General features: G+C 43.4%; 1 protein-coding gene across 2 annotated transcripts in view; it reads right to left on the bottom strand.

The window, feature by feature from the left end:
* Positions 1-22,468, bottom strand: part of AKAP7 (A-kinase anchoring protein 7) — a 1,276,362-nt gene that overhangs the window by 178,142 nt on the left and 1,075,752 nt on the right. The window lies entirely within an intron of this gene.

The following is a 22,468-nucleotide window of genomic DNA, read 5'->3' as shown; positions in this document are numbered from 1 at the left end:
GGCTAGCTAGCCGCACAACCCACCTCCTACAACATCAACCAAAAGACCCAAAATATAAACAAAAAGGGAAAAAACACATCTGAGACAGAAAGATAATACCTGCAAATGACTGAACCGCGAGGGTATACTACACCTGGTACAACAACAACAACTAAAAGGACCACAAGATAAACACCAAAATCCAAACCAGAAACACAAAGGAAATATCAGTAAACAACCATATCGCAAGGAACTACAACCCCTGGTTCAACAACTGCAATAACGCAAACTCACTAAACTAATAGATTCCAAAGAACCGCGATGTGCCATGCCACAGAACAGGACGACGCAAGAGAAAACTGGAAGAATAAATCTAATGTAACTACACCATGGCACCCCGCCAATAAACACAGACACAACAATGGAACACACACCCACAAGCATGACAAAAAACAGAACAACCTCCAAGAGAAGGGAAACATCTTTGTACCTAACACTGTACCTTTCGACGAACCTCCAAAAAGAACAAGTCACAACCGCCAACGATGCTGGACGCTTGGACAAGATAAGAGGACCGCACTGGAAAAGACCAGAAACAACCAGAAGGAACAAAAGGGAAAACAACACCCTCACTCCATCCATCACCAAAACACTAAGACACCGACAGAAACTGCAGGAAGATACAGAAGAAGACCCGGAAGAAGTCAGGAACAACCAATACAAAACCTAGCAGATCTACTCAATGACGAAACAGACCCCACTGAGCACACCGCACATCCTGAGAGCAACAAGAAAAACTGCGAGCAAGACCACCATACGAAGAAGCAAAGAACAAAACAATACTACACAAGTACACTGCAATCTAATCAACGCTAGATCAATATTCAAACATGCTACAGAGATCTATGATCTACTCTACGACAGTGGAATAGACATCTTATTTGTCACAGAAACCTGGCTAGATGACAACTACAAAGTCATACTACACAGCTGCCTACCCGACAACTTCAAATGCACACAGGTAAACAGAATAGGAAAAAGAGGAAGAGGACTTGCAATATCCTACAAATAACACCTGAAAATAAAACCAGACAACCCAATAAACATCAGAAACTGTGAATCCCTTGTCCTTCCCCTAACTACTAACTCAAAAACAAACCTTGCATTCATACTTATCTATAGACCGCTGACCTACGACGCAACCAGAGGAAAGGGGTGGTAGTTGCAGACCTGTTTAGGCCAAAGGGCAAAACAAGTGCAGAAATACATTATTCAGGATGCTGGATGGAGGGGAGGGCACTTACAGACCGACACATGATTGGGCCAACCCTTAAATGCAGCAGTAATAAATAGCGTTACTGCCAAATTTAAGGGCTAAGGCCCAACTCACGATGAGGCCCAATATCGGAACCTGAAGGTCACCACCCATAAAATTGGCCTATTTCTTATTCTCAAAAAGTACAGTAGCAACACATCATGCCCTTGGACCAGTGAAGAGATCCTAGAGCCTGGAAGTCGCAGGGAAACTACAACTACAACAGCCGCTGAAATTCACAGCGCACAGATAGGCTTGCCAAACAACTGAAGACCACCAACATAGTATGTGTCCCAGTACACGTCAAACTGTAACACCACTCTAGCAAAACCCTAAACCCTGAGGCCATTACAGAGATCTTAGAGCCTGAAACTGCAGTGGGGTCACAGCCACAGTAGTCACTGAAACACGGGGCACTGATAGGTTTGCTAAAACACACTAATACACAAACTATCCACTGACATACACAACATCTCTGAGGGTTGTTTTAGCCATGATAGTTCCTCGATCAGTTCTGCAACTCGCAATCAGGCCACGCACCTGAACCTATAGAGTAGTGTCGTCACACCATAACCTATAGTATACACCAAATTAACCACAGTGCTGTCACACTGCATAGCCTCCAAGCTTGCAAGCTAACCTAAACACTGCTTCCACCAGAAAGTCATTAATGCCGAAACCAGAACGTAGGAAACCTCCGTCCACACACCTGACATTACACTATATACAACATGACACAATAGCGCCCAGCTTGGGCAAAGGGTTTAATTCCCTGATTAGAATATGCCGCCCCCCCCCATGGGCAACAACAACACAACACCAGCTGGTAAAACAACAATAAAACATTGTGCGCGCCCCTTGACCGGCTATTCGTAAAATGCATGCAGGTGGAGGAACCTGCAGCAGACTTTGGCCCCCGTGCTGTAGAGCACCACTTTACAAAGGCAATACACCCCCTTGGTGTAGCTCACACCTGCACATAACGTGGTTAGAACGTGTAGGTCACCACACCAAACAAACACACTGTTTCACACAAAATCAACACTGATTTGCTCCATGCGCCGCCATGGGCTTCATGAGGAAAATAAATGTGTCTGAATGTTGTCTTAAAGGTGCCGTGCGCACCCCACCGTTGAAATGCTGTTCACCAATTACATTGCATTTAAGAATTCAAACCCTTCACCACATCTGGCAGTTCCCTCATGTGTGTCCCCCTATCCTAAGGGGGAAACAAGCTTCACTTAAGCATCAAAACATCTATATTGGCACTAAAAGCAAGACAAAGGGCCTCATTACAAATCAGGCGGTCCGGAAATAATGGTGGCGGTAAACCCGCCGCCACCGTTGTTTCCGGACCGCCTGATCCCGACTCCTGCAGGCGGGAGGTGATGTTCCCGCCAGGTTTGAACTGGCGGGTTTAACACCGCCCGCCTGCAGGCAGGCGAGGAAACACCGGCAGCATTACGAGATGCTGCCGGTGTTTCCATGATCCCCATTCCCATTGAGTCCTATAGGTCTCAATGGGAATGGGGATTAACACCATTCCACCTCCGTGATTCCCGGAAAAAACCGGTGTTGTAATGCCCCGGTAATTCCGGGAATCACAGAGGCGGAATGGTAATACGAGTCCGGCAGTAACCAGGCGATTTTACCGCCTTGGTTACCGCCGGACTCGTAATGAGGCCTAAAGGCATTTAAATGCGCACACATTCCTTCCTAACCACGAGTCCCAACATAACAGAAATCCAGCCCTTCACATTTTTCTTTTTTTCTTTGCTGAGAAGATAGACGTTAAGATAATATTCCACAAGTTTAGATAACATTTCACACTCCTGGGACCTCCGTTATACCTTCGTAAAACAGGTAGGAACCGCTGGCATATCACAACCATCAATAAGTGCGAAGCACATTAATGCCAAACCCGAAAACACTGCCAGTAGCAGAGGCTTTAGCTAGAACTAGAATCCAAAACATCCAATTGTCATTCTGTGGAGAAATCCCCTCCGTCCTCGGAATCCATTCGAGAAATGGGTCCCGTAGAAGCTTTATTTATACCACTTGATAAGATGTAAACATTAAGCGTGTTCTAAATTACAGCAGATTATATTAGTGAATATTTTATTACCAGGATCTGTACATCTGGAAGAATGGGTGACCGGTACGGTTGCTGCAGCAAGAGAGGGAGCATGCAAGCTTGCTTTGCTTGTTGTGTTGGCGTGGGGGTACCCCGGAAGTGTGCACGTGTCTCTGTCGCCAGTGTTAGGGCATAGATGCCTCGTGTGCTTGCGGGGCTAGGCCGCATCGGCCACTGGCGCGCTACAAGTAGAGTGTTCTCTTGTTTGATGCCAGCTGGGAGAGGTCTTCAGATTGCGCTATGTTTTTACTATGCCTATGTTGCGGCTGGGCGTAGAAGTAGAACATGTTAATGCAGGGAGGTTAGTGGGGTGCCTAGAAGGCGGTTTACAGTTCTAGGCAGCAGTATAGTCCTCTGGGCAGCAACTTGGTCTTGGCCCCTTAAAGGACAGTGTGCAGTAAAGAGTGAAGTAGCACAGAGTTGTCTTGTTTTCCTAATTATTTAAACCCCTTACGACACCCACAGGTCCCACTTCAATTCCTGCTTAAATTCATTTCACATTTTGAATTTATACCGCAACACTTCTTTAATCATCTTTTATGCCCCATTTTATAATCCTTCGTGCCCTTCATACATGGGGTAGAGCTTAATTCGTTTTAGATAAAAGAAACAGGTGCAGAGCTCACAACGCACCACCCCTACACGCACTAAAGAATACCACTAACATCTACCTTGCTACACTCCCCACCCCCCGCTTTATTTAACAATCCTGATCTGCATATGCGAGAATAAACTTGGCGTTCATTGGAGCAGGAAAAATACAGACGTACACCAATCCGACACGCGAAAACAAGTACATTATGGATTTTTACAAACACTTGAAGTCGTCCCTGAAAACACATCCATCTGTTTTTCCGAAAAAAATCAAGTTATCATCTGAATTTATAGCACTATTGCCTGTGAGGCTGCAAAAAGCAAGGTACATGGGGTGGACAGCTGCGGAAACCAAAAGCTCTAGTCATGCTCAGAAGCTCAGATCTCAGACCTCAATTCTACAGTTTCTAATCTGGGTCATGAAAAGTAGAATACTTTCATTTTACCGAATGTAGCGCTACAGTTCACTTGAATAACAAGGCACATTTGTCTTGGAGGGTGCATTAATGAGCGACCATGCCTTTCATGCATGGCTGCCATTGAAGGGTGCATTAATGAGCGACCATGCCTTTCATGCATGACTGTCAATGAAGGGTGCATTAATGAGCGACCATGCCTTTCATGCATAGCTGGCTGCCATTCAAGGGTGCATTAATGAGTGACCATGCCTTTCTTTCATGGCTGCCATTCAAGGGTGCATTAATGAGCGACCATGCCTTTCATTCATGGCTGCCTTTCAAGGGTGCATTAATGAGCAACCATGCCCTTCATGCATGGGTATCATTCAAGGGTGCATTAATGAGTGACCATGCCTTTCATGCATGGCTGCCATTGAAGGGTGCATTAATGAGCGACCATGCCTTTCATGCTTGGCTGCCATTCAAGGGTGTATTTATGAGCGATCATGCCTTTCATGCATGGCTGCCATTCAAGGGTGCATTAATGAGTGACCATGCCTTTCATGCATGGCTGGCTTCCATTGAAGGGTGCATTAATGAGCCACCATGCCTTTCATGCATGGCTGCTATTGAAGTGTGCATTAATAAGCGACCTTGCATTTCATGCATGGCTGCCAGTCAAGGGTGCATTAATGAGCGACCATGCTTTCATGCATGGCTGCCATTGAAGGGTGCATTAATGAGCAACTATGCCTTTCATGCATGGCTGCCATTGAAGTGTGCATTAATAAGCGACCATGCATTTCATGCATGGCTGCCATTCAAGGGTGCATTAATGAGCAACCATGGCTTTCATGCATAGCTGCCATTCAAGGGTGCATTAATGAGCAACCATGCCTTTCATACATTGCTGCCATTGAAGTGTGCATTAATGAGCGACCATGCCTTTCATGCTTGGCTGCCATTCAAGGGTGTATTTATGAGCGATCATGCCTTTCATGCATGGCTGCCATTGAAGGGTGCATTAATGAGCGACCATGCCTTTCATGCATGGCTGGCTGCCATTGAAGGGTGCATTAATGAGCCACCATGCCTTTCATGCATGGCTGCCATTGAAGTGTGCATTAATAAGCGACCTTGCATTTCATGCATGGCTGCCATTCAAGGGTGCATTAATGAGCGACCATGCTTTCATGCATGGCTGCCATTGAAGGGTGCATTAATGAGCAACCATGCCTTTCATGCATTGCTGCCATTGAAGTGTGCATTAATAAGCGACCATGCATTTCATGCATGGCTGCCATTCAAGGGTGTATTTATGAGCGATCATGCCTTTCATGCATGGATGCCATTGAAGGGTGCATTAATGAGCGACCATGCCTTTCATGCATGGCTGGCTGCCATTGAAGGGTGCATTAATGAGCCACCATGCCTTTCATGCATGGCTGCCATTGAAGTGTGTATTAATAAGCGACCTTGCATTTCATGCATGGCTGCCATTCAAGGGTGCATTAATGAGCGACCATGCTTTCATGCATGGCTGCCATTGAAGGGTGCATTAATGAGCAACCATGCCTTTCATGCATTGCTGCCATTGAAGTGTGCATTAATAAGCGACCATGCATTTCATGCATGGCTGCCATTCAAGGGTGCATTAATGAGCGACCATGCCTTTCATGCATGGCTGCCATTCAAGAGTGAATTACACGATGTGGATGATGCTGTGAATTCTAACCTATGCCATCCGTTCAAAAGCCTGGATCCAAGACCAGACACGCTCTCAAACAGGTCACTGCAGATCTCAAACATGGTTAATATACTTCCTAGGTAGATTTTAACACCAGTGGGATTGGGGATTTAATGTAAAATGACTTTTGGCATTGATATGATGGAGAAACAGTGTAGCAACATCTGTAATCTGTGCCGTCTCCTCTTTTTTTAATCATACTGCCTGACGGACTGCACTACAGGAACCATCCCCTTGAAATGTGCCATTTCTTCTGCATTCGAACTTAAAAGGATAGAGCAATTTAAAATGTTTCATTCCAGCAGGAGATTTCCTTAAGCAGTTTAACCTCACAATATCATGCTGTAAGTTACAGGGAGTTCCTAAATAGGAAAGGTGGGCAAGTAGGGGAAACGTTGAGGTGCAGGTGGTCACTCTGTAGCACTGTATGCTGTGGACAGACATGTTGGGGAGGGCAAGGGTTATAATGACGAACTGGACCAATAGATCGAGGATGACAATATACTCTTAGTTCATTTGTTACTCAAAAAATTATTTTATTTCACCACGATACACAGTCAAATATCATATCTATAAAAAAATGCTCACCTTCTTTAATCCCATCAGTCATACACACTCATACATTCATACCTAGAATCTCTCTAGCTAAATCAATACATGGTATCGTCATCAGTATAATCATCTAGCACAGTTTGATTAGCACAGAGTTCTTGCAACCTTTCCTATGTACAGGTGTGTCTAGCTGTGTAGGCCACAGAAGATATACAAGTCAATACATGTTTCGAGGGGGCATAACATCTCTTGCCCTTGGCAATCTGTGCTAGATGATACCGAGATAAATGGCATCGAACCTTATTTTTGATGTTGGTGGTTCTGTCCTAGCCTTCTTCGTGGTCTGTTCGCAGATTGTCTGGGAACTATGCTGAAAGCATGAACAGTATCTATTATGAGAAATTAAAACAAAAGCCATAAAGAACACAACGACATCAAACCCCTGTGAAAGTTTCTCTTTGCCATTCATAAATGATGCCGACCAGACAAAAACATAATGCAGAGAGGCAGCAGGAGCCCAAATGCTTTAAGAACAGGGGATCATTCACTACAGAGCAAAGGTTAGAAAGCACAATCACTGTGCAGAATCATGTAGCAAGGCACCCGGGCCAAAGCTGACCTCAGATCGGCTACTGCCTGGATGTTTCATTTGAATGCTCTTTCAAATGTGTAAGAGATTACAATACATTTCAGCAGAAGATGAAAAGGCATACAACTTGGCCTGCCTCACTTTTCTGGCCCTTGCATCGAGTTATTCTACGTGATTTCGCTTCCTCTTTGACTTCTGGTAATAGCCTACATGCTCATAAAGGCAATTATGAATACTAAAGACCTAGTTTATAATGTCTTAAGTGTAAACTGGACCAGCCTGTACCCGGACCTGGGTTTACAAACGCTAAGAGTACATCATGTAACAGGTCGAACTTCCAAATAAATGATTATGTTCTAACAGCGAGGTAAAAAACCAGTAAGGTCATCAAGTGTTTAAGAACAATATTTAAGTAAGAACATTAGATATAGGAAACAGGACTTGATCGTGGGGTACACCATTAAACAACTGTCTTCCACTTCATGAAAGTTGAGCACATATTTTTTAAAAAACAGATAATTTTCAACTGAAAGAGACAAAAGGAAAAGGAGTCAAGGAGGCTTTTTTATAACTATAAAGGTTTTTACGCTACTCGTTCTGCTGCCTCGCCAACATCAGTTTTCTTGTATGAAAAAGCTATGATTCCTGGCCCAGACATACAAGTTTCAATTTCAGGGCCTGACACAGAGACCTTAAACATGGATGCGCATCTTTAGGGTTCACACAAAAGGTCCTTGGAGAAAATAAACTTTTGGCGACATTTCATTTGCACATTTTAAAACCCAATAGAATGTTACAGCAATTGGCAGGACCCCATCCCCTGACATACATTGGCCATCTGCTCTGAGCCAAGTAGACAGTTGTACAGGCCAAGTGCACGCTATAGTACCCAGGGCCTTTATTTAATTAAGGACTTTGCTGTGCAGCAAATTACTTATGGTCTTTGGACTGAAGTATATCACTAGTCCCACAAGGATTGTGCACGTGAAAAAGATAGACAATTTAATTCAGTCCAAGACAGGCAGGTGAAGGCTAAAAGGGCGAAACCCCAACATAGACTGAAGACAAACCTATTGATGCAAGATCTCAGAGCATCCTGTGGGCCCGTGAGCAACACACAATAAAATACATTGTGGTGAGAAACAATACATGGCAGAGGCATTGCTGGGGGGGGGGTCGCTGAGGGGGCTATAGCCCTGGGTCTTTTGGATAGAATCTCAGGGGCTACAACTAAAAGGCTAGCTAACCCCGAGGCCAGCCAGTCCCGACATTAGCTTAGCCCCTGATCTTTTCCAGACCTAGCAACACCCCTGATACATGGACTGGCCTTAAGGTGGCCTCAAGCTGCTTGGGCACCAACTGAGGGAACATCGCTGCAGTGTGGAGTTCTATGATCAAAGGAGCCATTCTACTATCTGATATGCAAATTGATAAATGTACTTGTTGGTGAAGATGGTCCTGGGCTTGACCTTACTAGGCCTATTTGTAAGGAGCCCTGCTAGATCCTCCCTGCAATTTGGAGCATGGGCTGCTGCACCCAAACCTGTAGGTCAAATAAATGGTTAGCGATAACTATGCAGCGACTCAGGAAATATTGTCCTAGGTGCATTATGGTCCAAGATAACTTTCCTTCCCACACCGTTCTATATATCATACTATCTGCGACAGTTATGGAGTAAGTCTCATCCATTTGTACCAGAAAGTCACCAGGGTCACATTAATGGATCAAGAATGAATAAAACATTGACACCCAATTAAAATGAAATTGCACCATTGCATGACTTAGGAACCGGAAGCGTCATAGCCCACTCTTCCTCCCCCTATCCCTTCGAATGGAAGCACTGGTTTAGAGCAAAACAGCACTGGTAGTCTAGATGGCAGGGAAGGTGGTCTCCATGAGTGCTGGCACTTAAAAGGCATGCTTTCCCGGTCCTTGTTATTCCTCATTCCCATCCAGCAGCTTTCCAGCCGCATGCCCCATGCATGCACGAGCATACACAATCTTTGCATTCTTCCTACCATAAGTGATAGAAGGGCCAGGGGTGGAAGAAGAAGATTGTGTCTTTCTCCTCCCATGGAAGCTGCTTCCCAGAAGAACCCCTAGGAGGAGTCACAGCTTGAACATCATGCAAGAGCAAATGAGGCATAAGACTACATGGGTGGGCAGCTGAGGGTGGAATACACCTCCCACAATGTATGGGGAACCCCAGTAGGAAACAAAAGCCTGGTGACAAAGTGCTCAGTATAGGGCCAAGTCTATAAATCCAAATGGACGCTCTGCAGGCAGAAGTTAACACAAATTGACAACATACGACTTTCCTTTATCATAATCTGTTGTTTTATCTAATTTAAGGTAGGAATTCTAGCCACTCATTCGAGCTATTTACTGTATATAGAAGACTAGCACAGGCAAGGGTACTAGCAAAATAATTGGTAAAGGAATTACAAAGCCATTTAAAGGAAGAGCTCTGCTGCACACAGGAACAACCCAATTGAAAGTAGCAGCAGCAAGGTTCCGACCATTAACTACCATGGAAATGGCGCTCAGGATCCCTCAGCTGAACCCAGGCACTGTGTAACCTGACAACAACAGAGCAGCGGGTAGACCCGCGCGAGCAAGGCAGGTGCTGATCAGCCCTCCCCGGCTATTCCTTGAGGAGCCCTAGCCTGCTCCTCAGTGCTGGCACTGCTGTATTGATCTCAGCACCTGGAAAGAGCAAGAGTGTGGGTGCAGGTAGGATCCCCATCAACTGCGCCCTAGCCACAGTGAGCATGACAGCAGCATGCTTGGACAATGTACCGATCACTCGTCCCATGGGATGGAGAGCGCGGCTCTCCTATTGTGTCAGAGAAAGCGGTGATCTCACTAGGAGCACCACAGCAGTGGTGGATTGAGCAAGAGCACTGTGGTAAAAGCAAGGATCTGATTGCTCGCCTCCTTCTGCAATGCTAGCCAGATTCTAACGCTGAAGGCCCAAAAGTGTACTATAGAGAGCAGAGAAACGCATAAGAGCAATGCAGCCATGGTGAGTTCAGCAGTGGCAGCAGTAGCATCACTCACTATCACTGCAATGCCAGCCAGGAAAAAACATACAGTTCGCAAATCTAGGAAGACCACCACCTAGTGCATAGTATTCAATTATCATCAGTGGTAAGGGTAAAGAATAAGATACAGGTGGGACCTCCCATTCTGCCGTGATCTGACTCTCTGTGTACCAACTGGGATGAAGAAGTTACAACCAAAGAGTAGTTATGAATTCTTCAGTCCTCACATCTAGAACGCTTCATTTCAGAAGGTGAATGGAGGGTGACAGCTACGATCAAGCAAACAGATTCTGTCATTCAGGAAAAGTCAGCTATTGGACGGTAACCAGACAAAAGGCCCCGCAAAAATGGTGCATAGCCATCGAAGCAGCTCTCCTGCAAACGAGATGAATGGATAGACACTTGCTAGATAGCAAATGTAGTGGCCTCCGAAATGTAAAGTGGGCGAGTACTATATATCTGGTGAAGTATTTAGAGATGCATTACTGTCCACTGGCAATTAATGGTTATATTATAAGCGCAGCAAGTCCGCCAGTAGTGGCTTTCAGCGTTATACAAGACATCTTACATTACACTACATTATTATGGCTTTCCAAAGAGTCTGCGTAATTATCTAGAGTTCGATGTCCTGCCCAAACCAAACTTTTGGGAATAAAGTGGCTCGTCATGCAGCATGTTATAAAACCCTAGTAAATGTAAAAGCCAAATTGCGAGCAAATGTGTGGCGAGGCGTTGGAATTTACCCTGTGTTTCCGGTAGGATCAATTATTCCGCAGCACCGAAAGCTCCAGCTTTCACAATCCAGCTTGCTGCGTAGAGCACGGGGCAGAAGCGTGAGCAAGTGCAGTTTGCTATGGCGAGGCATTGCAATGTACCCATGTTTCTGGGAGGATCAATTATTCTGCAGCACCGAAAGCTCCAGCTTTCACAATCCAGCTTGCTGCGTAGAGCACGGGGCAGAAGCGTGAGCAAGTGCAGTTTGCTATGGCGAGGCATTGCAATGTACCCATGTTTCTGGGAGGATCAATTATTCTGCAGCACCGAAAGCTCCAGCTTTCACAATCCAGCTTGCTGCGTAGAGCACGGGGCGGAAGCGTGAGCAAGTGTGGTCTGCTTTGGCAAGGCATTGGAATTTACCCTGTGCTTCTAGGAGGACCAATTGTTCTGCAGCACCGAAAGCGCCAGCCTTCAAAAACCAGCTCACCACGCAGAGTACAGCACGGACCTGCCAGCAAATGCAGTCTGCTGTGATCTGCTGGAGGCCGCAGAGGAGTCAGTTAATGCCAGCCTTACCTTTCCCTACTGGCTTAGTTTATTTACTTTAACTAAACTGACACTTGTAACCTGCTTAATATGGCTTCATCGCTTGGCTCCAAATAGCAATATCAACTGTAATACAAAAAACAACCCCCAACTACCCGCGACACACCTCTTTCCCGGTCTAACTGAGGAAAACAACATTACTCCCATTCTTGCGAATAAAGAAATTTAACACATGCGGCCCATGTGTCTTGACCCCTCTAAAGCAACAGGCAAGAATTTGGGGCTAACTTACATGGTACAATTACAGAATAGTATCAGCCCCTGGGCAATGATCCCTCCTTAAATCCATTACTAAAGAAAGTTGATTCGACAGTTCTAGACAAATCCTTTCTATGAATGTGCCAGGAATTATATGACGATTTGATAGTTCTTTCACAGGAAGAGAACATTCAGAATCACGCGACACCTTCATCCTCAAATAGGGAGGTTAATGTCTTCTGTAATTTCAGCACTCTGAGACCTATGGGAGTGGCACTATATAAGAAATATATTATTATTATTATTCATTTCTCTGATTGGCCTCTTAAGCTGCAAGAACATTATAAAATACTGAGGAATAACCAAGAGCAAAACATAAGTGATTTGACACATCTTGATACTTTGGGTCCCTCATCTTGTACTACGCTACATTGAGTCTTACAAATCGTAAGACTATCTGATAATATAAGTGAATCAGTACAACACAACTCCATTCTTCGGTATTAATTCAGGCAAGAAGTCAGAGTGAAGGGCCCTGAAGAGAGGATAACTATAGATGATTTAACTTTAGATTTCTATAACGAGAATGCCGCTATTGTACTGCCACCAGGTCTCACTTCAAATACTGATGCTCCACTAGGGACTAAAGAGAGGTTGAGTCTTACACTGGACCTCTTTAAAACCACAAAACTCTGTAAGAATTAAGCCACCTGCGGAAGAGAGTGAATTCACAATAATAATTGATCTATCAAAGACTCCTAGAGGTCAATCTAAAAAGACCAGGAAGAACCACCTAAGAGCAGTAAAAAGAAGTCTACCAAGCAACCAAAATGTATCTTGAACCACAATCGTTCTTCAAGGAAATTTCTTAGAGCTATCTCATTGACAAGTCATTGATTTGAATACCCAACCGTTGTTAAACGAGGAAACTCTAGAGCGTTTTCCTCGATCACTGACTAAAAAGCTTCCTCCGATACTTACAAATAAACAAGTAAAGCCAAGAAAAAAGGAAAGAATCCAACAAAGAACTCTCTCACCAAAATCACCAAATGTCTACTTTGCATACTGTGCCCTCCTTACCAATTGAGGATGATACTGAAGAAATTACAGAAGATTTAAATCTGTGTATGAACACCAACGTATTTGATCTAAATGACCCAGAGTTTGAGATGGATGCTGATATGCTCTATGCAATCTCCTCCAAATGTCGGGTCTCATAGTCAAGAGCCATCTCTACAAATGGCCTCGCTTAAGACTCAAAATGATTTCACTGGAAGAGTGATAGAGCTCGAGAACATTTGTCACATTAAAGAATGTATCCTAAATTACACAAAATGACTACAAATATTTTCTTTAATCCCGGTTCTTCGCTTTATCCACTTTATCCACTCAGAGGACATTGATTGGGTGGATCTACCTGAGGAGGGTGATGAAAACATTTAATACATTTTTATTCTTCAACTGCTGTTCAGTTAGTCTGGGATCAAATGTACCATTTCAGATCTATGGGCTTTGGTGTACATAACCTGGGTGGGCCATCACAATTGATGAAATGTATCTCAAATAAAAGAGAAAATGCTGAGACTTTGAAAATGGCCCACTGTTCCTTGATAATAAAAAAAACTGTTACGGCTGGGGGTTTATAGACAAGTGATAGAGCAATCGTCTCTGCCATTTAATTGGAAGGAAACCTTCTTTGGGTCAATCTAAGACATCCTCTGCACTTGTAGAAACTATGGGCTCTTCATCATCTAAAAGACAACTTTAGCTCCAGTTCTTTGAATGTATTATCATGGAAGGTTTGGGTATATACAAATGTATTGACTGTAGCCTCTGAATTATCTCTTTTTACTGAATATGGCATTATAATGCTGCAAGAGTGTGTTGACCAAACATTTGCTTACTGAAGGCTACCAAGTTCCCTCTAAGGAGGCAAAAAAGGCCCTGACGAATTGGTGATAGCTAGTAACATAAAACTGGGCCTTACTGCCTCACTTATTGATACTACTAGTGAGACGCCATAAGCCATTAGTTTCCGACCAGAAGAGACAACATTTACATAGGAACGCCTCACAATAAAAATCTATTGGAATCCTGCTATCGTAACTATCGATATTGTCCACAATGAGATGAACGACATAATTAATGGATGGCTCGGGAATGGCCACCAAATATTGTGGTTTCTGGAGATTTTAAATTCCTTCTGTATATTTAACTATGATTTCCAGAGTGCTGCTGATCCTGCCCCTATATATTCTAATACTTATTTCACAAAGATTAGAATGAGGTGTATAGATTTTATAAATTCTTGGGGCCTACACTTACTAACCCCTGTTCCAACCTTTCTCCCACCCAAATTATAACGTGGAAAAAAGGATCTGTGTTAGGGAGAATTCTCATTCTATGGCTAATTTCCCTCACCTAGTGAGTCCCCCAGCAGCTTTGCTGGATTTGTGGAGTTTATTTTTTCCACTTGGTAAGAGTGTGAGCCTTTTTCCCACTTTTACAAGTGTTTTGCCATGTGAATTTCTACTGTTTGTGTGATCTTGGGCTCTGGAGCATACCACTCCATGAGCCCCACTTTTTGTGTGTGTTACACAGCACCTTCCGTGCAGTAACACAGGGTTGTCTTTTAGACTTCCCCCTGACTCCATTTTTCTGGGGCTGACTACTGTCCCCCAGAAACATGTAAAGTTGTCATTAACTTAATGTAGTCATTTAAAAACTACAGACCCAGTGCACCCCATCTTACATGGAGTACTGGGAAGGGTTAATTGCTATCCCTTTTTGTCTGTGCCTCCATGAGCTTTGTTTTGCTCTTTTAACATTTAGACTTGGCTGGAAGCAGTGGTATCTACCCTAACTTTTCTACCACGAGTATACTTTATAAACGTGGTATTGTTCCAGGCTATTATATTAGCCTCGAACATAAACCCGCTTGACCAAATGCTCTTTCTTTTGGCTCCGGTCGGGTTTATTTGCCATTTCTTTTTGTTAAAGTCCTTCTTGTGTTTCACTTTGCACGGCAAAAAAAGGTTTGCCTTCTTTGTTCACCGTTTTTTGTGGGCTTCTACGAAGAAGCCCTCCTCTGGGCGCCTGGCTGTCTAGGTGGGCTGAAAGTGAGGGAGCGGTGTAGTCACCCCCTGCACAGGGTATCCCAGGAAACGCAAGTCGCACTTTGCCATGATTGGCTGAGGTGGTTGTCCGGGCCAGACAACCCCCCTGCTGCGTGAGTGACAGCCAGGCTGTGTGAATGGGGGATTTTCGCATAAAAGGCAGGACTCTTGGGCTGGAAGTCAGAGTCGCCACTGGAACTACAAGGAACTGAAGAGAAGCTGAGAAGAAGACGGCTGCTGCAACTGCTAAGTCCCGGTGAAGCCCTGCTGCAGTCCTGAGCTATCTACCCTTCAACGACCAGAGAAGATCCAGTCCGGAGTCTTCTTCCCTTGAGCCTGGTGGGGGTCAACCAGCTCATCTACCACAGCCAGAGGATCCTCTTCGTGGTCAAAATCACTGAACACTGCTGTAGTGGTCCGGATAACCATCTGAAGAGCCTCTCCTGTTTTAAAGCAGCACACCTTTTATTTACCGTCGCTGCTGCTAGCCTCATCCCTGGGTAGTGCAGCTCACTCCAGACGTCCTCCTTCTTGTCCCCACAACTGAAGCTCCAGGAACTGTGAGTCTGCGGGAAACTACCAGGAACAACTGCCGTGGCACCAGCTTCTTCAAAGAATACGGTACTGTGTCCAACCTTGAGGAACTAGGGTGAACCCTTTTCTCCTCATCCAATGCTTGTCCATATCTTCCTTCCCTCTTATAACTTTTGCTTCCTCTTTTGACAATATCCAAGTACTCCTGGCATCCTTGAATCGTGAACTTTCTGACTGTGTGATCCTTGACAACAGGAACTCTGTTCTACCTAACACTGGCGCAGGCCTATTGACTTTTATCCTTGGGTTAGAAAGTGTTCTCTGATACTGTCTGCCTTGACAAAAGTATTGCCTATGATTTTTGCCCCCAACTGTCTTTTGGTAACTCAGGTGCTAAGTGTGTTTTTACCCGGTAACATTTCTTTCCGTGGATACGCGTATCTCTAGTAAGACCGAACTGTCATTACTGTCAAAAAGTGATCGCTTATGTATTCCCGGTAACGTCTTTTGTTTCACAACACAGGTCCGTCAAATCATAATGTACTTACCTTGAGTTGGTCTGCACAAAGTGGATTGGTTGTGTGTAGTGTATTTTTTGTGTGGTTTTAATTTAATAGAAGTGAAGTGTTTTGTGAACAGATGGTTTGAAAATAAATGTACTTTTACTTTTTAACCAAAAACCTTGTGTCAGTGTTTGCTTTAGTCACAGTGATTGTGTCCTTGGTGTAATCTCTACTACTGCTCATTTGTTCTTGAGATAAGTCTAGCTGCTCCGCTACTGCTACCACTTTAAGAGTGTAGTGCAGGCTTGTAGTCTTAAATGTGTGTAGTGGTCCCTTAGGGCACTGCACAGGATTCTGCCTAACAGTTTGTCTCCTCTTGGATGGACCACGTATTTCTCTCTAAATGTTTAATTATGAAAGGCTTGCCACTCCTGGGGATGCAAATAGAACCCCTGTTTGTGTTTTTTACTGCCACTAGGGGTATGCTGTGCGTATGCTGGAATACTAGTCTCACAAATAAATGTACTAGCACTCTGGCATGGATGATTATAGATTCAACTATCAACCATAGTCAAATGTTCAAAGCAGACACGTTTAATAAGACAGTCTAAGAATGCTTGACTAAGATAACAACTAAAGTTAAAATAAATGACCTTAGACATGTCAAGCAAGACTGTATTCATGATGTTCAGAATAAAAAAGAAAAAGGTCTGTCAGAAATATCAGAACTTTTGCATAATGAGAAAAATGTATTTATATGAAATGAAATGATATATTGTTTATATCGCGCTCGTGCACAAGTGACCAGCAACCAGGCAAAGGGTGGGTAACAAGGAAGAACAAAAACAATGATCTTACTAGGCCCAGAGACATTGAGAACACGCAAGTGCATGGGAAAGGGAAAAGGGGGGAACGTGCGGAATAGAGGAGAGAACAGAATAAATAATAAGTAAAATAAATAAATATATAAAGGTGATAAACAGTGGTAATGCAGACAGTAAAAATATTCTCTATTATCTATGGATAGACGATGTTTAATCCTTTTGGGAGATTGTCAATAGTTCAGTGTCCACCAACCATCAAGTTCTAATTCACTTGATTGAAGAAATGGCATGGGTGTCCCATTACAAAGAAAGATATGCTCTGATCAAATATTACAAAACCAATTCTAACATCTGTAGAGTTAAATTGAGAAAAAGTGATTGAGGCTTCTCTACTAGCAATCTCTTTGATGCAATTCTAAAATCAAAGTCATCCAAAGGCGCAGCCCTGACTCGTTGGCCTACATCACAATCTAATTTGACTCCAATCGCTGGTTAAAATTCTTGTGTAAATTATTTAACCACGCACTTCAGCAGAGCTGCCATTTCACGTGTATTATCCCTATATATAAACAAGGAAACAGACGAAATCCTGCTAACTGCTGCCTAATCGCGATCCTCAATATGTTTTGCAAGATTATTGCCTCTCTCCTTTCGAAAGAACTGGAAATTTGGGTGGAAAAACTAAGCATATTCCCTAAATTTCAAGTAGGTTTTGGAAAGAGATCAGGTACGTACTAATTTACCTACATGCATCAACGAGGGTGAAGCCAGGGACAACCATCTGTATTGCCAGCATGGATAGCTCTAAAGCCTTTGATAGGCTTAATACGGCTGAATTGGGCCAATAGGGCTTAATTGTGTCAAAAGCTAAAACACTGGGGTATTCTGGATGGTATAGTCAGCCCTATTGTGCTTCTTTAAGAGAACACCCAAATTAAAATAAGGCTGAACAAAGAAGGTTAATTACACCCTGGCTCCTAACTCTTTAATATCGATACTGATGACCTTGGGAGTAATCTTAATTGCTTTGCTGCAAAATTAGATTTTGCATCCATACATTGGCTTTCCTTTGCAGATGACCTGGTATTTCTTTTACAAAAAACTAGAATCATTTACCAACTATGCCACTGACCATCATTTTTTGGTGAATGGGAACAAAACCAAGATTTTTATATATACGCACAAAAGATCCCCAAAAACCATGTATTGGTCAGTAGGAGATTACTTGCGCATTTATATCTCTAATTATTCCTCAAATGAATCAGTGAAACAATATTTTCGAGCCAAGATGAAACCCTTTCTGGCCCAATTTAAAAGAATGTATCTGATGTTATGTACATTTGCACTAATGCCATTTTTGTAATGGGCTTGCATGAAAATTGTACCGATATTAACTTACGCTCTTGACATTATCATGCTTGATATGGGGAAATTCCTCATTCTCATTGGAAGGTGTTATCTGGAGAAAAAAAAGTGGGACTTACCCTGTCTATCCCTAATCCTTCAAATCCTGTGATATGACATGAGCTAGGCCTTATATACTTGTAATGTCTTGGTGTTTAGAAAAAGTTATCTTTATAAGCGAAAATGGTTAATCCACCAAGTAATTCATGTTTTTCAGAATATTAATAAAATCTTTGATGACAATTACTCCAGTTAAGTTTGCCAGGTTACACAACTCTTTTGAGGGAAATCAGTTTTGATGTTTGAGAATGAGTTAACAATCCCACTAAAACCAAGAACAAATTGTTCAAGAGAGATTGGAGAGTATCGAATCGAGCAGCTTGTTTCATAGGCTCCATACACGGAAACCCAACATGCATTAGGGAACGTACGAAATTATCTTAATATGTACATCTTTTTCCTTGCAATAAAGGGATGTTTATTGGAGATTCACACTTAATCAGGTGCCCGCTCAGGAGAGTCTTGAACCCCTGGGGCCGAAGTAATCAGGAAAGATTTTGCAGAGTATGTGGGTTTTTTGACATAGATGAAACAATAAAACATTTAACTGCATATTGTTCAAGAACAAGGTATTTAAGATATTTGTCCTTTGGAAAATGGATAGATCCCAACCGCTCTTACTTTGGAGAAAGTCTATGAGACAGACGGGGACCAAACTGGGTCGCTACTAGCACTATCGAGATTTTTTTTAAGTTATATAACCTATTGGATAGTTTAAACCTTGATAGGAAAATTATGTAATTGCTTTTACTGTTTATGTGTTTGCTGTATATTCGTGTAATATTCTGATGAAATGTAATGTAATACATGGAATATTTTATACTGAACTTTAAAACCAACTCACAATTAAAACCCAAACAATATTCACTGAAAAAACTTTAGTTAAGGCGATCAGATTTAACACAACAAAACCCTTGAAATTTGGCAGATGTGGCAGGTAATGATCATTTTAGCTCAGTGGCGGCCCCCTATTGATGACCCCTAGGATCGAATGATGTGTTCTTTGTATAGCACTTAACCCTAAGCACTTTACATACAACACATATACATACATTTAACGGCCTCGGAAGGATGAAAGAGTTTACCTTACCGGAATTTGAACCAGCGACCTGCAGATCACGCACAGATGGCAGCAGCAAATACTCAACACACTGAGCTATCTTGCCAGCCTCTAATTTTGTATGTCATTGTGAATCCCATCTGTTATGTATGTGTCAAGGGCTTTTCAACAGGGGGGACGCAGAGTTGAGATGATCATTTCCCACATCCGCTGGTTTTTGTTGCGTGAAATCTTATCACCTTGACTGTCCCTTAACTAAAGTTTAGTCAGTGAAGGTTTTGTCATACCATAGTATATTCAAAGTCACTTACCATGGCCTTCAGCAGTGGCCACTGTGCATGTTGCACCAAAGGGTTTCTACAGGGTCCACTAACCATAGCCTTCGGCCGTGGCCACTATACATGTTGCTCCTATAGGTTTCGTTGGGACCCACTAACCATGACCTTCGGCCCTGGCCATTTACATGGTCCACATTTACGTCTCCTTGGGGCCCCCGAGCCATGGCCAGTGGCCACGGCTGAATGTTGCACCAATAGGTTTCTTTAGGGCCCACTAGCCATGGCTTTCGACCCTGGCAACTGTACATGTGGCACCTATAGGTTTCTTTGGGGCCCACTAGCCATGGCCAGCAGCCAAAACCACTGTGAATGTAGTACTAATTGGTTTCTTTAGTGACCACTAGCCATGACCTTTGGCTGTGGCCACTGTGCATGTTCCACCTATAGTTTTCCTTGGGGTCCATTAGCCATGGCCGAAGGCCCTGACCACTGTGTATTTTGCACCAATAGGTTTGTGTAGGGCCCACTAGCCATGGGATTCGACCATGCCCAGTTGCCATGGCCTATGGCCGCAGGCACTGGGTATGTTCCACTAATACGATTCTTTGGGACCCACTAGCTATGGCCTTTGTCCATAGCCAGCGACACGGAGACCCATTACCCCATGTCTGGTAGATGTGACCAATATAGGAGCAAAATTCCTTTTTTTAGACTCTTTTCCGATTCCCGCGGGATTCCCGGATAATGTCACTGAACAATACATGCGGTGTGAAAAAAACAAAAACTCTTCCTTGCCCTTTACATGATCCCTATAAGGAGTCAGTAGAAGGGGTACTACCAAAAAATATTACAGAATAGGATTACAGTGGTTTTAGAGCCTAAGGGGATTTTGAAAATACATTGAAGTGAAAGCAAGATTAAAGAAAAGTGTATGAGACAGCTGATTCGTGACATCAAACACTTCTTTCAAAATAGCAATTACAAAACCATGCCAAATCGATTAATGAAAAGTGCTTAGGTTATTAAGCACATCTGTTGACGATTAACAAAATTATCTTGGCATAGAAAATCATTTCAGTTGTTCATACTGTTTTATAATCATATGTTCTTGCATAATTTATTTTTGTTTTGGGAATCTAAAACTCCATGGGGCTGGTGGCGCTCTACAAAAATGCAGAAACATAAGAAAGCCAGCACATAGCTGCACATTTTACAGAGCTATAATTAACACATAATACGAATCGGAATCAGATGGAAATAATCAGTTACATCCTCTGTCAAGACGAAGAGTTCCATGGCTACCATGGGAATATGTCTGATTTCAATCATTAAAGATATTTGACTGACTTAGATAAGCTGAGCCGAAACCACTCAACCCAAAAGGGTAGGAAAAAATGTCTGTGCGATCTACGTGAAAATGACAGCAAATAAAGACGATGTGCTCAAGGCTGGGGCACTGGCGGCCTTTGCCAGCCACGCTGTTTTTCTTTTAGCATTGCTACCTCTCCTTGCTCCTCAGCCCCCGTTAGGAGTATGCCTGTGGTTCTGAGTTGTCTCCTATACTGGAGCATCCTTGTCCCACTAACTCTCCCCCAGACTGGAGCGATGCCAGTGTGTTCAAAGTCCAGAGTGCTGAGTGGAACCAAAGTGGGTGTGAAAACAGGACACCTCCAACCAACAAACCGAAACCCTAGCTTGCATCAGCCTCTTCCTACTGTCAGGAGACAGGGGGAATGGTGAGCTTATCAACTTATATAGACAAAGGTACTGGAACATCGCAATTTACCTTTGAAAAGAACACGAAGAAATTGCCACTTTTCTTGGCACTTCACCCCACCACCCAGAGAGCCAAGAAAGAACAGGAAGAGGAACCGTGGCTTTTCGGTACTCAGTCAAGCTGCAGGCACATATGCACTTATATTCAAAGAATTGCGCTCCTAACCCATCCGAGACAAAGAGATATCCTCCTATCTTTCAGCGCCTAGGAGGGACGTATTCCCGCCGGCACTAATCTGCGTCACAGCAGGCACAGAGAAACAGCTTGCTTCTTCAGAAATAGAGGAAGTCGCAATTATGCTGCCAGCAAGTGCCGCCTGTGAGCAGTGCTGCTGGGTTGCAACGGTACAGTGAACTTTTATTAATTTCCTGTTAATCTTAGAATAAATACAGAAGATATTTTCTGGAGGCGGCCTTAGAACACAAATACATTTCCAATCCACTGCTCTAAACTGCTGAAAGAGAGATTGGGGTGGGGGTGTTCTCCGAGTCGACCTTCCTCCTGCTTTGTTTGATTCTGAGTGTATGTTTTCGTGTCCAAATACGTTCATGCTGAGGGGTTGATGTACCTCAATCCTGACGTACAGCATCTGCTTTCAGTGTTGTGATCCGAAAGCAAATTCTCCTAAGGCATCGCAATACTGCCCGCGCTGCAGCAATGGCTGCTAATCTGGCAGTGAGCAGCGCTGGACCTAGCAGCGGCAGCGCCCCAGTGTTGCCAACTCCTCAGTAAGAAAAGTAGCTATTGGCTGTCCAAAAAGTAGCTAGAAGTAGCTAAATGACGTCATCGCCTAATTTACATAATTGGGCAAGTGCATGACGGGTGATTGAAAATCAGAGAGGCAAACATCTGTGAATTTCACTTTAAAAAATCACCCTTCTACGAACGCACCAGTATGTCTGAAAACATGTAGAATGTACTAGGTGTGACTCCAGGTGGCTTAAGGTTGCCTGTCCTGGTGCATAGAGCCCCAGAGAATTCATTACTTTCCCGGATCGAGCCGTATACTGAATTATGTATTGATATTTTATCATAGTA

Source organism: Ambystoma mexicanum, chromosome 4q (assembly GCF_040938575.1).
Source record: "Ambystoma mexicanum isolate Mex_15411 chromosome 4q, UKY_AmexF1_1, whole genome shotgun sequence".
In the NCBI taxonomy this organism is placed as follows: Eukaryota; Metazoa; Chordata; class Amphibia; order Caudata; family Ambystomatidae; genus Ambystoma; species Ambystoma mexicanum.
The sequence above is the reverse complement of the archived record's forward strand: the minus strand, read 5'-3'. Positions and strand labels throughout refer to the sequence as shown.